Below are 17,813 nucleotides of genomic sequence, written 5' to 3'. Positions count from 1 at the left end.
TACTCACTGGTATCAGTCATGTCAAAGAATTCTCTTCCTACCCATTTCCACATCACAACCAGTGCAATCCCTAGGACAATATTTTCCAGTAGGACATTCCCCAAGTTAAGCTAGGATATCACTGGGATGTAAGAGTTTTCCTAGGGACAGTCAAGATAATTAGTCAAGATAATTACTGGCACTCTGAGTTCTCTCTGAGAGCAGGTCAGTGCTCTCTGAGATCTCCCTTGTAGTGTAACGTACAAATATGCATCCCTGAGTCATCTCACAGGTAATTCTTGTCTCAGGAGAGACATTAAATTCCAGAAACAACACAATTGAGATCTGTAATAAAGATGAGAATTCTCTGATTACAGTCTATTGTGCTCAGGCTTTCCCCCACAGCCGATGACAATATATAAAGTGACAGGCTGCCCTTTGACTCCTTTCTAATTCCAAAAGTTGACCAGAAGCCCAGAGCACATTAAAAATGAGCCCTAGCAAATACAGTCATCCCTCAGTAGCCCTGAGGGATTGATTGCAAGACCCTCCTGGATAACAAAATCCACAGATGCTCAAGTTCCTTGTATAACACAGTGTAGTATTTACATATAACCTGTGCACATCCTCTCGTATATTTCAAATCATCTCTAGATTACTTATAATATCGAATGCAATGCAACTTCTATGTACATAGTTATACTGTATTATTTAGGGAATAATAAGAAAAAAGTCTGTATATTTTCAGTGCAGACACAACCATTCCTTTAAAATATATATATATATATATCTTTGAGACGGAGTCTTGCTCTGTTGCCAGGCTGGAATGCAGTGGAGCGATCTCTGCTCACTACAACCTCCACTCCCCGGGTTCAAGCAATTCTCCTGCCTCAGCCTCCCGAGTAGCTGGGATTACAGGCACACACTACTGTGCCCAGTGAATTTTTGTATTTTTAGTAGAGACAGAGTTTCACCATGTTGGCCAGGATGGTCTCAATCTCTTGACCCCATGACCTGCCCGCCTCGGCCTCCCAGATGCTGGGATTACAAGCTTGAGCCACTGCGCCCAGCCTTTTTAAAGATATTTTAATCTGTGCTTGGTTGAATTTACTGATGTGAAATGCATGAATACGGAGGACCAACTGTATAGCTTTTTCAAATTACAGAACCGTTCATGTCTTGGGGTCCTCCCCGTAGCCACACACATACCTAGAGGAGGCTTTGACCTAGGGGTTTTGCTACACCTTAGGCATATCACATTTTAAAGCAGAACACACTGATATGGCTTTTTGTACTTAAAAAGCAAAGCAGAATTAAAGTAGCTTTACAATTTTTAAAGCAATTCCCAAGGTCTAGAGGATGAGACGCTGCAGAGGGCTGGGGAGTGTGTGTGTGTTTGCGTGTGGTGCATGGGGATGGTGTGAGGAACGTGATGCTGGTCGTAACATGAGTTTAGATGAATGAGCCTGAGAAATTAAATTGGGTTACAAAGTAATCCTTAGGGAAAGCCTGTTAGGTGGCTGGAGTTCTAAGTATAAATGAAAGAGGTCAAACCTCATTATGATGAAAATGCAGTTTCAGCTTCATGATTTCAGCTAGTGCTTTAGATCTGGCTATTAAAAATCCTGCAAAGATTTTAAAGGCAATTTGTTTCATTTAATAGATTGTCTAGACCTTAGGTGACCAGCAGGGTGGCGTAGGGTCATTGAAAATGTGCTGTACATGTAAAATTCTCCCTTGATTTTGACTGACTAATGAAAAATAAGAAAGCCAAATATTAAAAAATATAACATTTTTTACATATTGGGTTAAATAATACGCTTTTATAATTAATTTTAACTGTTTACTTTTACTTTGATTTTCCTGTGGGGTTTCTCCAGTGAAAACTAAAAAGCCTGTTAGAGAAATTCTAAGAGTTGTAGTGCTTCTTTTTAGTTTTCAAATGGAGCTACTACATTTAAAAAAAGTGGCTTGGTTTAGTGGCTCACATTACATTTCTATTAGACAGCTTTGGTCTAGAATCTGTTCAATTTTTGATACAAATTAGATCTTCAATATTTTCAGATTTATTTTCATCCCCAAGGTTCACGACATTCTGCATACTTGCTAACTGTAGCCTCAGAAGTGAGTCAATTGCAGCAGGTTAGGTGACCCTAGCCTGCCGCCGGCACTCTTGCCTCAAACCCTCTGCAAGTTGTCTCTCCTGTACAGACCTCAGGTGAAAAGAAAATCGTTTTTCTTCTTTGAGGAAAAAATCGCAGCACTCTTCCCTCCAACGAAGTTGATGTTCCAAACTATTTTTTATAGTTTATTTTATTTTATTTTTTGAGATGGAGTTTTGCTTTTGTCGTCCAGGCTGGAGTGCAATGGCACAATCTCTGCCTCCCAGGTTCAAGTGATTCTCCTGCCTCAGTCTCCCAAGTAGCTGGGATTACAGGCATGTGCCAGGTTCAAGTGATTCTCCTGCCTCAGTCTCCCAAGTAGCTGAGATTACAGGTATGTGCCACTGCGCTGGGCTAATTTTGTATTTTTAGCCAGGCTGGTCTCAAATGCTTGACCTCAGGTGATCTACCTGCCTTGGCCTCCAAAAGTGCTGGGATTACAGTCATGAGCCACCACACCTGGCCCAAACTATTTTTTTAAACTAAACTTATAGAGGAAATAGTAAATTGTCAAATTTAGCAGAGATTTTTATTGTAATATTCATGAGTCTATCAACCATGCTCAAATGTTTTTCTCAGTGCTCTGGCCAGAGAAGAAAATGGAGAGATGACTTCAGCAAATGCTGAATGGCAACTTGACTTTATTCTTAATGAGGCAGATAATTTGTAGTGTGATGAAATGCACTAAAAATGCTATGCTCAGTGGACTCAGGAGAGACTTAATAGATAGAAAATTTATTTTGCTTCTGAAGCTAAAGGGTAGGGAGAAAGGAGACAGAGGAGAGATAAAGGGAAAGACAAGAGATCAAAAGACTATATTCAGTACGATTTTATTAATTATGTATGTTAAGAATATACTGTATCCATTAACTTTTCATTTTCTGAGCAAAAGATTTTTTATTTTGGTATTTGGTTAATAAATGAACAATAATTATATTCTTTAATATTCAAAATATCTTAGAATTCATTTGGTATTGTCAAGCAAAAATGTACGAAAGGATATATAACTAATTTTTCTTTTCAATTATATTTTATGAAGTTCAAGTGTGAAGGTATAATTTACGCTCATCAATTAATATAGCCTGTCATGTCTAAAAATGTTGGATTTATGCTTCTCTATAGTCCTATTGTTTAACATGAAAATCTTCTTGGGGGACTTTTTTAAAAGTTCAACGTTTCTAAGAAGCTCTTATTTTGTTAATTTTTTTCCAAACTGATTTAGAAACTTTTTGAATGCATCTTAAATTTTCTTGAACAAGTACATTTTCTCTTTGTGTGCTATAAAGTACTCCAATACTCCTTTAAAATAAAAGTGTCAGGTTACAGAACTAACATCTTTGTGGAAACTGCTTTTCTTGTGTAGTTACCTTATTGTGCCTATTGTGTCTGGGAGAAGTCACTGATTTCTCTGGATGTTCTCCAAATGTCTTTACCAGTGTTTAGCATTATAATAGGAGTCGAGTCTTTTTTTTTTTCCATTATAATTTCAGCTCTTGAATAAACTCCAGAATAAATGTAGTACACAGTTTGTCTTTGCAATGCAAAACCTCAGTCATGCGCCTGCCCACCCCTCCTGGGTATTAATATTAAGAATTAGAATAAGTCAATGAAATATGAGAACATATTTCATGATCTCACTCATGGCCTGCTTGAGAGGGCCTGAAATAATGACTGAGTAAAAAAATAATGTTAATCTTATTTGAATTCTCCTTAATTGTGATAATGGTATTTTTAACTAGGTAAATCAACTGCTTCATTGAGAATAAACACCTAACTGAAATCCTGCTTATTTCAATCTATTTAATGTGTCTTTAACATTAAATCAGCATTACAGTTGTGGCTGTTATTATAATTTAACCTCAGTTTTAATATTATATTCAGATCTAACTATTTAATAACTGAACTTGTAATAGCTGTACATGCTGAGGCCTGCTTTCTGCTAATGCCTTTGATTTTCTGTCTAGGGACTTTCTTTCTGGCCACTGGGGCATGAATGCCCTGCTGATACAAAGGCTAAGCCAGGCGTGTGGAAGAATTGTTCAGAAACAGCTCACAAGCAGTATCAAAGGGGAAGCTAGTAATGACTATTGCAGTTTTCTCATCCCTTCATCTGATTAACTTTGAGGCATATTCTACCTCAGTACTTTCCAAACTTTATCATTTGGGGATCCTGTTAAAAATTCACATCCTGATTCAGTGGATTTGTGGCAGAGCTTCAGATGATGATGATGATGATGATGATGATGATGATGATAATGATCCACTTTGAGTAGCAAACTCTACATTGTCTCTCAGAATTCCCCAGTAGAATTAAGCTCCATTTGCCCTTTGGAGACAGAGTTTCACTCTTGTTGCCCAGGCTGTAGTGCAGTGTTGCGATCTCGGCTCACTACAACCTCCACCTCCCAGGTTCAAGCGATTCTCCTGCCTCAGCCTCCCAAGTAGCTGGGATTACAGGTGCCTGCCAATTTTTTGCCAGCTAATTTTTTGTATTTTTATTAGAGACGGGGTTTCACCATGTTGCACAGGCTGGTCTCAAACTCCTGACCTCAGGTGATCCACCAGCCTTGGGCTTCCAAAGTGCTGGGATTACAGGACTGAGCCACTGTGCTCGGCCTAACTTTCTTGATTATTCTCCTTTGGTTGGTTTTCTTCCCTGCCTATTTCTCACTTCTCTATTCCCCTACCAGTGTTTCCCACTTGCATGAATTCTTATTTCAGAGTGTTTCTGGGGAAACTCAAGCCAAGAATATGCATCTATCTATTTATGTATCTGCTCACCTGACCATCCATGTATTCATCTACATCTATCTATCCATCCATTGATTCATCTATGTATCTAGCTATGTAATGCATTCATCTATCTTCTACCTAATCTATTCATCTATTATCTATCTCTATCTAATATATTCATCATCCAACTATCTATTCATCTACCTAATCTATTCATCTGTATATCTACTATTTATCTATCTAATCTATTCATCTATCCATCTACCTCCCTCCCTCCCTACCTACCTACCTATCTGGAACACAGCAACACAGCACAGCCTCTTTAAAAAAATCCAGCAAATTGAAGAGCTGAAAGAGAAAGAATGAAGATATATCGGAGGGGGTGGAAAGGAAAGTTGATGGCTACCATCTAAAGGGACTGTTTCTTCCTCCTTTGGTCATTTTCAATGAGATATGATATCATGGAGCTCTGGTTAAGGAGGAGACAAGGCAGTTAGTTATGGCTACATAAATGGGACAGCTCCAGAAGTCCATGGAGGGATCACCTTTCTACTAGGAAAGATGGGCAAGGACTTTACGCCTCATTCTATTATTCAGGGCACACTGCTGAGAGGATTGGCCAGTGAGGCCAGAGAGAAAAGGCAGGGCAAATGTTAATCTTGGAAAGGACTGAAATTAGCATAAGCAGAGGGACACGGGGTGAAGTGGTAGGGGAGAGTGGATGCCACACTGTCTGGGCTTGCGGGTCAGCCCTGTTAAGGAGAGGAAGATTAGTAAACAGGCTTGCAGATGTTACCCAGGATTTCTTCATGACTTTGTGCAGCTACACAACGGATGCTCCTTATCTTGTGGGAGTATGATTGAGAGCCCTGGACTTCCTCAGCTCAGATCCCAAGTCTGCCACCTCCTGGTTGTGCTACCTTAGCATCTGTATTCAACCTCTTTAAGCATCAGTCTTCCCATCTATGTAGTGGGGACAGTAATTCCTATCTCATGGGATTGTCATAAAAATTAAATAAGATGTTTTGTACAAAGTGCTGCCTTTATTACAACTGGAGGATAAGAGAGCAGCCCTGATATTGTAAATATTCTCAAGAATGATGAGGAAACGATGGTGGAGCTTTTACTTGATTCCAGCGTCATGAACACACACACACACACACACACACACACACACACACACACACAAACACATATATGTAGATAGCCACAGGAGCGGTAATACCCTGATTATGTAAATCGACCCCAGCTCTAACAGCTAAAAAACCCTACTACTGCTCTTAGCGATGCATGAAATCACCCCCGTGAAATCTTTCTTTGAATAAAGCAAACATCTGTTCTTGGTGGAATGCAAAAGAGAAACTTTATTTGAAGTTCCTGCTTCCCTTTCTCATTAAAAGTATTTTGAGCACAACTAAAATAGTTCTTGACAATAGCACTTTTCACACTCTTCAGTTTCTTAGGTTCTCTGGCCTGAGAACCAGCATTCAGCACCCTTAGCCTCAACATAGCTGGGAGTCTGGGGTCTTGGAAAAGGATAGAGTCACTTTGTTTTTGCCATTAAGACCCTCTGATCACCTCGGATGGTCTCACCTGTTATTGCTTCTTTCCAATCCTGACAGGTTGATATTCTGGAAGCAAGATCTTGGAAGGCCAAGGACGGGTCATTTCTTAGGACTGTACAAAAGAGAATCAGTCTTTATAGTAAGCCAGTAGTTCTTTCATCTCAGTCTTTTGAAAGCAACTTCCCCTCTTTAACCAACACCTGCCCTGGCCTCTTCATGAGCCAAAGAGGTGAGTGCTGATGGAAATCCCAGATGTGGCCAAAACTCCCCAGAAGCAGACAGGTCAGAGGTCTTTTGTGCCCTTTCCTGTAACAGGTGGCACTTGGTCTTCAGAGAGAACTCCACTGTTCAAGAGGATTTGAAACATAAGACATTTGGGGTTAAAAAAAACCCCTATCATTTTGCATTTTGATTTTTGTAGAGTCAACCACAGCATATTTGAAAATCGTGTTCTTGAAATAAGCCTGTAATAGTAGATATCATAGGTATCAGAGATAAAGTGTCTACTCTTTTAGTGGTGTAAGTTGAACCAAATGGTTGTTTCAAATTACATTTTCTTGTACTATATGATGGATGTGCTATGCACACACACTTTCTCACACACACACACGTGTGTGAGGGGAAGTGTGTAGGTAGTCAGAAAAGGAAGAATAAAAAAATTCATGCTAATGTCTAAATAAGTAAATTAACTAGTGAAATAAATAGATTTCTATTTACACTATACTTTTAAATTTTAAGGATAACCAGTTGTTAATTTATACACCGAACTTGAAAGAGACTCATTTGAATTGAAACATGAAATGTTCATCCTCTCTTCTTCCCCATCCCACCTGGGAAACATGAAAGATCTGCAACTCACACATACCAGCGTAATTTAAACACACTTGAAAAGAATTGATAGGCAGCAATTCTAACCTAAAGGGTTCATATTGAAACCACTCACCATAGACATCTAAATAGGTTCCAATGAATGAGAAAGCGCAACCAAACCATAGACATCTAAATAGGTTCCAATGAATGAGAAAGCGCAACCATTTTCTGCTTGAGGAAACTGTCCAAGTTCCAAACTGTAGACTTGACATTCATATGTCATGAAAATACATGGATTCAAATACAGAGACCCCAGGCTAGTTCCTAGAGCTCCAAGGATGTCATCAGAAACAAAAACGTTCCATTTGACAACCATGAGATTTAACATGGCTGACCTACGTGGAAGGTTTTAATACTGCCACTTATTCTCCCATGTGTAAAGGGGTTCAGCAGGGTGAGCATCCCAGGGATGCACACATGCATTTTCTCCACTCATCCTCCTTAATTCAAAGGTCGCACTGTGGCTCCCCTAGGAAAAAAGCAAAGGCGAAAGGTGGGTGGCCCAGACTCTTTCTTCGTATGGGGGAACACAGGCAACAGCTGCAGCATGTCACTGAGATTGGTTACTGACAGGGAAAAGCACTGATCATTTCATCAGGTCTCACAGATCACTAACAACAGAATACCTTCCCACTAATTGGTGGCCACTGCGACAGCTATAGTTGGCTTGACTGAAATCAGCATTTAAACAATATTATTAAATTGTAGTGAAATACACGAAACATAAAATGTACCATTTTAACCATTTTTGACGGTATAGTTCAGTCCTGTGAAGTACGTTTGCAATGTTGTACAACCAATTCCAGAACTCTTTCATCTTGCAAAACGGAAACTCAATGCCTGTTCAACAATTCCTATTTCCCGCTCTCCGCAGCTCCCGGCAACTGCCATTCAGCTTTCTGTCTCTACAGATTTGACCACTCTAGATACCTCATGTGAGTGGAATCACACGTATTTGTTCTTTTGTGACTGACTTATTTCACTAAGCATTTTGCCCTCAAGGTGCATCCATGTTGTAGCATGCGTCAGAATTTCCATTATTTTTAAGGCTGAATAATATTGCACCATATAAATCAGTGTATTTAATTCTAACACTAAAAGGCTCATATTCCATTGCATGACCAACCCACTCTATGATCCTCAATAAGTCATGTGTTTTGTAGAGAGCATGCAATTGTTATAATCCAGGGATCCCTTTGGACCCATGATACTCATTAATATAGCTGAGTGGAGTTAGAGAATCTGTGGGTAGGGAGCAGAAATAAAGCTAACTGGTAAAAAAGTTGATGTAAATTTAAATCTTGCCCTCCTTTGCACTAAATTTTCATTGCCCAGACTGTATCTGCCAAGATACACTGAATGAGTATTACCCAAAATTTCTACCCTTATTGACAGAACAGTCACGGCTAACACCTGCATAGTGTTTAAATTTTCTAGACATCATTTTTAAGCTACAGACACTATCATCATCATAATGCTTTACGAATGGGAAAATGAGTCTGGGTAGTTAAGTCCCTTGCCTAGTGTGTGCAGTTAGTCAGGGCTGGTGTTTGAATACAGGTCATTTGACTCCAGAGTTCACACACTTGACCACGACACTGTGGACATCCACAGATAAGTGTACATGGGAGAGTCTGTATGTTTGGGTTTTTTTGACAATCAGCAATGAAAGAAGACGTATTAGAACTCTAAATCATATTGTTAAAAAGTGGTGCAACAACGTAAAACAGAAAGTCCTCTGGTTTTTAAATTGCACACAACAAATTGGAATCCCCACTCTGCCAGTGGCTGTTTGATAACACTGACCAAGTTTTTATCCTCTTGGCTTCAGTTTCCTTACGTGAAAATGAGAATAATAATAATCCCGACTTAACTCAGTTGTGGAAAATTAAGAAAATTGCATTGTAAAATGCTTAGCCTGCAGCAGGTACTCAGTAAATGTTAGTTCTCTTCACTCTTCTGGGGCAAGAGAAGAATGTGGTCTCAGAAAACAGAAATATGTTTTCATAAAGGCATATATTGCATAAACACTTTTTTATTTTTTATTTTGAGACGGAGTCTTGCTCTTCACCAGGCTGGAGTGCAGTGGCACGATCTTGGCTTACAGAAACCTCTGACTCCCGGGTTCAGATGATTCTCCTGCCTCAGCCTCCCGAGTAGCTGGGATTACAGGCATACACCACCACGCCCAGCTAATTTTTGTATATTTAGTAAAAGCAGGTTTCACCATGTTGGCCAGGATGTTCTCAGTCTCCTGAACTTGTGATCCGCCCACCTTGGCCTCCCAAAGTGCTGCACTTGTAGGCATGAGCCACTGCGCCCAGCCTGCATAAACACTTTTTAAATAATTGCCATTAAATATGAACACTTACAACTTTATTTTTCTCATGTACAAGGAACTTAACCTTTCAATTGCCTCCTCTCTCTTTTGCATTCTGCCAAAATCTATTCACAAATACAAGAGACATGTGATGTTGGAAACCTAACGACAGGTCCTGGTAAAATCAACCTGGCGTTTTCTTCAAGTGGAGAAAGAGCTTTAAATGACAGGATAGGAACTCTATTAATGGGCTAAACCTACATCCCCTTTCCCTTTGTTTCAGAATTCCATGCCTTTGAATATTTGTCATGAGTCAGCAAGGGAAGGGCTATCTCCCAGGCTTCACCCAAAGTCATCGTTATGTTTTAGCAGCCACATAATTAAAGATTTGCCTCTTCTTTTTATTTTTAAAAAATGGTGTAAGAATGGGATCAGTAGAAAATGCTACAAGTACAGTATTTTGATAAAATAATACATGGAAGCTTAGATATTATTTGTCCAGTTACATAAGTCAACTCAAAAATGAACCTTATGAGCTCAATTGATTCAGTAACAACCACACTTGCTAGGACAGTGTTGCATAATTAAAAATGTCTTCCCATTGCCGCAGTATGCTTTGCTTTGAAGATGTACACAGTAAGCCACCAAGGGACCAATGTGAGATGCACAGAAATCCAGATCTGCTACTCCTAAAAAGAAGGTAGAGAAGAAGTTTCTTCATATAGATTGAAGGATAGCATATGTCTCTATGTGGATATACTTACATCTTCCTACATATATAGACAACAAATATTTCCATGTTATTTCTATTACCTCTCTTTTCTTTGTAATGTTTTTCTTTGAGCAAAAAGCTTAGCTCTTCAATTTGTTTCCTCTGTATAATGTTTAGTGATTGGTTTCCATTAAATATCAAAAGAATAGAAAGTTCAAACAAGTTTAAGAAGCGATGGAACAGTCTATAAGATGGATTCTATTTTCCGTTTGTGCACGAAATATCTTGGTATCCACATTATTGGATGTTCCAGTGTACAGAGAGTTAAAGACATCTGACTGAGTGTGAAAAGCAGGAATGGAAGTGTGGGTTGTTTTTACTCCTTGGACTCTCTTGTTGATTTCCAGATGGCAAAATGCATGTCCAGCCTCCAGTGACGACTCATAGAGGGTTGGTGCTTTTCTGAATGAAAGTGTTGACTGGAAACACTTCTCTTACCTGGAAATGGATGAAGTCCTACAACTTTTAAGGCATGGCTCTTTTTGTATATTATGGTAGTTTGTGCTTTCTGATATATTTTCTTGTACAAGCGTATCCCTTCTTTGGAGTGACTGGGTGTCTCCAGTTAATATTTACATGAGATCATATTTTTCCCTTAGCCCAACCCTGCCTACTTTTCAATCACTCTTGAACTATTAGGTTACTGCTGAAAACACTATTCACAAATTTTAAAAGGTAATTACTATTTGCATCTTTAAGTTCTCAAGAACAATTTTGTTAGTTATGCTGCACCTTATAATATTAGAGTCTATTCCTATTTTAGAAACAAAACTAAGCATGAGATAGGATAGTGACTGGTTGAGAGGTTAGCAGTGAATTGTGGTTCAAGGTGAGAATTCTCAGACTTTGGTCCACTGAGCCATGTTTCCCATGCTTACATATCTGTGAAACAGCTGCAGGTGAAACTCTAAGAAATATTCTCAGCAGAGTGGAATGTTTTAAAAGAACCAAACTCTCCCTTCCACTCTTCTCTTGATACAAGAATCCACCCCATTTCTCAGAGCTACTCACTTTCTTTGGCTTGAGCACCCTGGGACAGCAACTCATTGTAGATCCAGTATCTCCATTTGACAAAACGCGTTCCTCCCAGAATCAATCTGCATTTCTAACAATTTCCTGAGTGATGCTGATGTTGCTGTTCCTGGGACTAAATAGTTGAGAGACAATTTTGCTGGTAGGGCACTGGTGCAGATCTATTCACTTATCTTCATTTTTTTGTTGTTGTTCAGAACAGTGAATCTTTGATATAGCTTGAATGTTTGTCCCCTCCAAGTCTCATGTTGACATGTGATCCCCAGTGTTGGAGGTGGGGCCTGGTGGGAGGTGTTTGGGTCATGAGGTGGATTCCTCGGGATGGTCTGATGCCATTCTCACAAGATGGAGTGAGTTCTTACTATTGGCTTCTGCAAGATCTGGTTGTTAAGAGGAGTCTGGTGCCTTTTTCTCCTCTCTTTGGCCTCCTCTTCTTTTGTCATGTGAAATATTTGCTCACCCTTCACCTTCTACCATAAGTGGAAACTTTCTGAGGACTTCACCAGAAGCTGAGCAGATGCTGGTGCCATGCTTCCTGCACAGCCTGCAGAACCATGAGCCAAATAAACCTCTTGTCTTTATAAATTACCCAGCCTCAGGCATCCCACTATAGCAATGCAAATGTACTAAGAGAACCTTTAAAAAGAACATTAAATAAAAGTATTATTTAATACACTACTCTTTGTTTTTCTATCAGCAAAGGGAATAAATATTATTCTCAAGAGTCTCAGAACTTCCAGGCTTGGCCAAGATCCAAAGGGCAGGGGACCCTTCATTAGATGCTACTTGGTGTTTGCATACTTCTCTCAACTGTGCCAGGCATTGCTAAGGAGGTTTGGAGTCAACTCTGACAATATTGTTTTTCTAAGCCAAGGAGCAAAAACATGAGCATGACTCAGATTATTAAATGTTGACTTTAAAGGCCTCCTGCTCTCACTGTTTTTGTAATTTAAAGAAATCTAATCTCCTCACATGGCCCTGCTATGCCTCTCCCTGGCATCATGTTTGTTTGGGCTCTGGATTCAACATTAAGATAATGATTCGAAGGAAAAAGAGAACAGCAACCTTAAAAGCTGGGGTTTCTTTTAGACCCAGGCCATGAACAGGCCAGCTGGGTGGGTGTGAACGTAAGACTTTATGCATGTTTCTGCAATGAGCACGTGTGTGAGGGGGAAATGGTAAGCACTGGGGCCACTCAACTTATGAAACAGAGAAAGGCTTTATTGCTTAAAAACCCTAAGGATCAGGTTAGCACGTGGCTTGGGTGACACAGGAGAGAATTTGGGGGTTTAAAAACTCCTACAAATGATGTTTATTTTTTATTTTTATTTATTTTTTGAGATGGAGTTTCGCTCTTTAGCCCAGGCTGGAATGAAGAGGCATCATCTTGGCTCACTGCAACCTCTGTCCCCCCTAGGTTCAAGCGATTCTCCTGCCGCAGACTTCCAAGTAGCTGGGATTATAGACGCCCACTGCCATGCTAATTTTTAGTAGAGATGGGGTTTCACCATGTTGGTCAGGTTGGTCTCGAACTCCTGACCTCAGGTGATCCACCCACCTCAGCCTCCCAAAGTGCTAGGATTACAGGCATGAGGCACCATGCACACTCACAAATGATGTTTAAATATTTAATACATTGAAGCCTCCAAGAAGACAGTTTTATTAACTCTCTGATTTCCAATTCACTCCAGTAATAGAGAACTTTTGCTTCTCAAATGAGAACGTTTTTTATTTTCTGAGACTACCTTTAAGCTGTTATAATACTTTTCATTTGAACCATAAAAGAATTCATTGTGAATACTGAGAGTTTTTTTACCTACAAATGTCATACTATCTTGTGTTTTTGTCTTTTTTAAAGACAGGGTGTCACTGCACCCTGCCCATGCTATCTTTCAAATTTATTCAGCAGACTCAACCTCTGGGCCTCAATGCAATGGCATAGAGAACACTTCATTTCAGCTCACTCGTCCTGTCTGTCCATTTGCTGTTGGCTTTGTTAGGAAAGCTCCTGACACATAGCCCTGACTGGGAGAGGGGAAATTTTAATGTTATAGCCAAAGAACCATAGGAAGGGATATCCCAATTCTATTCCCACGGACTCATGTGATTTCCCCAAGAGGCAAATACAGCAGATCACTTCGGCCACCATCTACTTTTTTTGTTTGTTGTTTTTGTTTTTTGTTTTTTGAGACAGAGTTTTGCTCTTGTCGCCCAGGCTGGAGTGCAATGTGCAATGGCATGATCTCAGCTCACTGCAACCTGCACCTCCTGGGTTCAAGTGATTTTCTTGCCTCTGCCTCCCCAGTAGCTGGGATTACAGGCGCACACCACCACACCCAGCTAATTTTTGCATTTTTGGGAGAGACAAGGTTTCACCACATTGGCCAGGCTTGTCTCCAACTCCTGACCTCAAGTGATCCACCTGCCCCAGCCTCCCAAAGTGCTGGGATTACAGGCATGAGCCACCACACTGGCCTCGTGTTTTAAAGAGCACAGCTTTTCTGGGATGTGGACAGAAACTCCAGAGACAACTGAACTCATTGAGAACGTGATTCTTTGTGCTGGGACCAGGCTAACCCTGAATAAAAGAAGTCTTGCTCTCACTGTAGACTGCAACGTGTTTAAATCAATGGAATTAATCCACACTGCAGCACACAATTTGTGATCATTAAGTGAAGTAGTGACGAGGGGAACAAATGTTGTGTACTCAGAGACGCAGCCAATGTTGTCCTCATATGAGACGTGCTGCTGGCTTGTGTGCTAAAGAGTGACTGGACCCCCCATTCCTGTAGGTCAAGGTCTCTCTAAACCCCAGTTCTGCCTTCCCAGTCAACAGAGGCTAAAGACACTAGGGAACAGTTTTTGTTTTGTTCCTCTCTGTACATGGTTTTTCACGTGCCCAGGTTTTGCAACTTCACCTGCTCTTCTTTGCTATTGTTAGAAATCAATATGATGGAGGTGTGAGGGGACAAAAGAGCATACTGAAAAGTGGATGAGACAGGAGACAGGCTGGCAGATCCAAAGCTCGGGGTGGGAAAAGAGCTTACTTGAATCATTTAAGACCCAGAAAAAGATGAGAACAGATAGCCTGGGTGAATGTATCTGAGACCAGAGGCTGGCGATCCACCTCCGGAAAACCTGTGCATTAGGCCTGAATGGGGCAGAATCCCTAAAGCCAGCCAAGGGAAGACTAGTCTGATGATTCACAGAGGTGACCCAAGGAGGCAGCCAGCACAGAGGCCAGGTAGGAAGCGCCGCAATCGTGGCTGGTCCCTGGCAGTGCAGGAGAATCACCTGGAGCTTTGGGAGAGTGCCAAGGCCTGGAAAAACACGTATCTGTTATGAAGTTCAAAACCAAGCAAAAGTAAATAATATATGCTTTAGGCATACATACATTTGCATATAGATATAATAAAAGCATTTTCAAAACAAAGACATAAAATTTCCTGGTCATGTTTACCTCTGGTGTAGGTAAATGAATGCATTACTTGAGGATCAGATGGATAATAAACTGCTTATGATGCCCTGGCTCTTAAAGCAGGTGGCAAGTTCACGGCTATTAGTTACATTATTACAATTTGACTATAAGAAAGATGTGTCCATGCAGTGGTGATGTATGTGCCATGAATCAAGATGTGAACTTTTCCAATTCTAAGCACCTGAGATCTGATTTGGAAATTTACTAATGCTACTATTAAAAAAAAATTAGAAATTAGGATGGCTACTATTAGGCCATCCTATTAGGCCATCCTAATTTGGATGACTACTTTTAAAAATTAGAAAATAAGTGTTGGACATAATAAAGTTAAAACTTAAAAAAAAAAAAGAAAGAAAATAAGTGTTCGTGAGAACGTAGAGAAGACAGAACCCTCATGCACTCTTGGTGGAAATGTAAAATGATGCAGCCAGTGTGGATAATAGTGTGTGGTTCCTTAAAAAAGTAAACATTGACTTGACTAGATGCTCCAGCAATACCATTTCTGGATATACATCTAAAATAATCACTGGGCGCGGTGGCTCATGCCTGTAATCCCGGCACTTTGGGAGACTGAGGTGGGCAGATCACTTGAGGTCAGGCTTTTGAGACCAGCCTGGCCAATATGGTGAAACCCCGTCTCTACTAATAATACAAAAATTAGCCAGGCGTGGTCGTGGATGCCTGTAATCCCAGCTACTCGGGTGGCTAAGGCAGGAGAATCGCTTGAACCCAGGAGGTGGAGGTTGCAGTGGTGCTGAGATTGCACCACCACACTCCAGCCTGGGTGACAGAGTGAGACTCTGTCTCAAAAAAAAAAAAAAAAAAAAAAAAAAAAAAAAAAAAAAAGTAAATAAAATAAAATAATTGAAAATGGGGTCTTGAAGAGATATTTGCACATTCATGTTTAAAAGCAGCATTTTCACAATAATTAAAATGGGGTAGCAACACAAGTATCCACTGATAGTGGAATGGATATGGGAAATGTGGTCTATATATACAATGAAATATTATTTAGCCTTAATAAGGAAGATAATTCTGATCCATGCTATAACATGCACAGACCTTAAGGACATTATGCTGAGTGAGAGAAGCCAGTCACAAAAAGACAAACACTGCATGATTCTGCATATATGAGGTATCTAAATAGTCAAAAGCACAGAGACAGAAAGTGAGTGGTGGTTGCTGGGAGCTAGGGGGAAGGGGAATGGTGAGTTACTGTTTAATAGGTGCAGATTTTCAGTTTCGCAAGGTGAAAAGAGCTCTAGAAATGTATGCACAACATTATGAATGTATTTAATATCCAGGAACTATGCATTTAAAATGGTTAAGATGGTCAATTTTATGTTATGTGTTTTGTTTTGTTTTTTTTTAACTACAAACAAATTGTTTTTAGTTACTAATGAGCAGGGCTTAACCTCAGATATCCTGATATAAAGGGTGTGAGGTAAGGCTCAGACATCAGTATCTGTTTAAAACTTCTCAGTCGGTTCTGGCATGCAGACAGGTTTGAAAGCCACTCTGGTCTGAGAACACAAAGTGGAGAATAATTGGTTTCCCAAAGAGCAGGAGAAAGTAAGGTCTGGGGAGACTTTACAAAGAAGGTGGCATATAAGCTGGGCTTAGAAATGTGAGTACGATTTCAACAAATGCATTTGGATTTTCTGGGTGAAGAGAAAAACCACAGTAGGTCCTGGACATAGAAGAATTCATGGCATGTGCAGGGCAGCCTCAAGTAATTACACGTGGCAACATCAGAGGGTGAATGGGGCATGCGTGGGAAAGAAATGAGATGGGAAGAGTAGACTGGGGTGAATTACACACTGCTTGAGTGCCACAAAAGAAATCCAAATCTTCATGCAGGCAGTGGAAAAGCAGCAACCACTTTTAATAAAGAAAGCAATATTTTAAAATATTCTTAGCATCCTAGAAATACCTATTTTAATAGCACAGAAGGAAAAGTGTCGTAGGCCAGGTGCAGTGGCTCATGCCTGTAGTCTCAGCACTTTGGGCGGTTTAGGTGGGTGGATTGCTTGAGCCCAAGAATTTAAGACCAGCCTGGGAAACATGGCAAAACCCTGTCTCTATAAAAACACAAAAATTAGCCAGGTGTGATGTGCACGTGTAGACCCAACTACTTGGGAGGCTGAGGTGGGAGGGTCTCTTCAGCCTGGGAGGTCGAGGCTGCAGTGAGCCAAGATCATACTGCTGCACTCTAGCCTGGGTGACAAAGTGAGATCCTGTCAGAAAATGAAGAAGCAGAAGGAGCAGGAGCAGGAGAAGGAGAAGAAGGAGAAGGAGAAGGAGAAAAAGAGGAGGGAAAGGGATGGTGGGGACGGTGAGGAAGAGGAGGATGAACAAGAGGAAGAGGAGGAGGAGGAAGAGAAAAAAAGAAGGAAAGAGAGGAAGAAAGAAAACAGAAGGGGTGTTGTAAACAGAAACGGAAAATAGAGACTAGAAGGATGGTTACCATAGGCTGGGAACGGTGAGGGTGGGGGCATAGGGGTGATTAATGGGTACAAAAAAATAAAAAGAATAAATCAGACCTAGTATCTGATACACAATAAGGGGACTATAGTCAATAATAATTTATTGGTACATTTAAAAATAACTAAAAGTATATAATTGAATTGTTTGTAACACAAAGGAGAAATGCTTGAGGGGACAGATATCCCATTTTCTGTGATGTGATTATTGTGCACTGCATGCCTATACTAAAATGTCTCATGTACTCCGCAAATATATACATCAGCTATGTATCCACAAAAATTAAAAAATCATCCAAAAATAAAAATAAATGAAAAATAAAATAAGAAATGGAAAGCAGGGCCTTCATTAGCAGGTTACCTAATCGATCAGATAAGAAATAGTCAGGGTCTGATTTTACAAAGTGGTTGTGAGCATG

The 17,813-nt window shown here is 40.2% G+C and overlaps 1 non-coding gene across 1 annotated transcript; it reads right to left on the bottom strand.

Annotated features, from left to right (window-relative positions):
* Positions 1-1,845: 1,845 nt before the first annotated feature.
* Positions 1,846-1,906, bottom strand: LOC119470911. Its single transcript, XR_005199887.1, has one exon. It is a non-coding gene; the product is annotated as a U7 small nuclear RNA (small nuclear RNA).
* Between the last annotated feature and the right edge of the window lie 15,907 nt (positions 1,907-17,813).

Source organism: Cebus imitator, unplaced genomic scaffold, assembly GCF_001604975.1.
Source record: "Cebus imitator isolate Cc_AM_T3 unplaced genomic scaffold, Cebus_imitator-1.0 Scaffold43, whole genome shotgun sequence".
Taxonomy (NCBI): domain Eukaryota; kingdom Metazoa; phylum Chordata; class Mammalia; order Primates; family Cebidae; genus Cebus; species Cebus imitator.
This window is presented reverse-complemented; position numbering and strand designations above follow the sequence as displayed.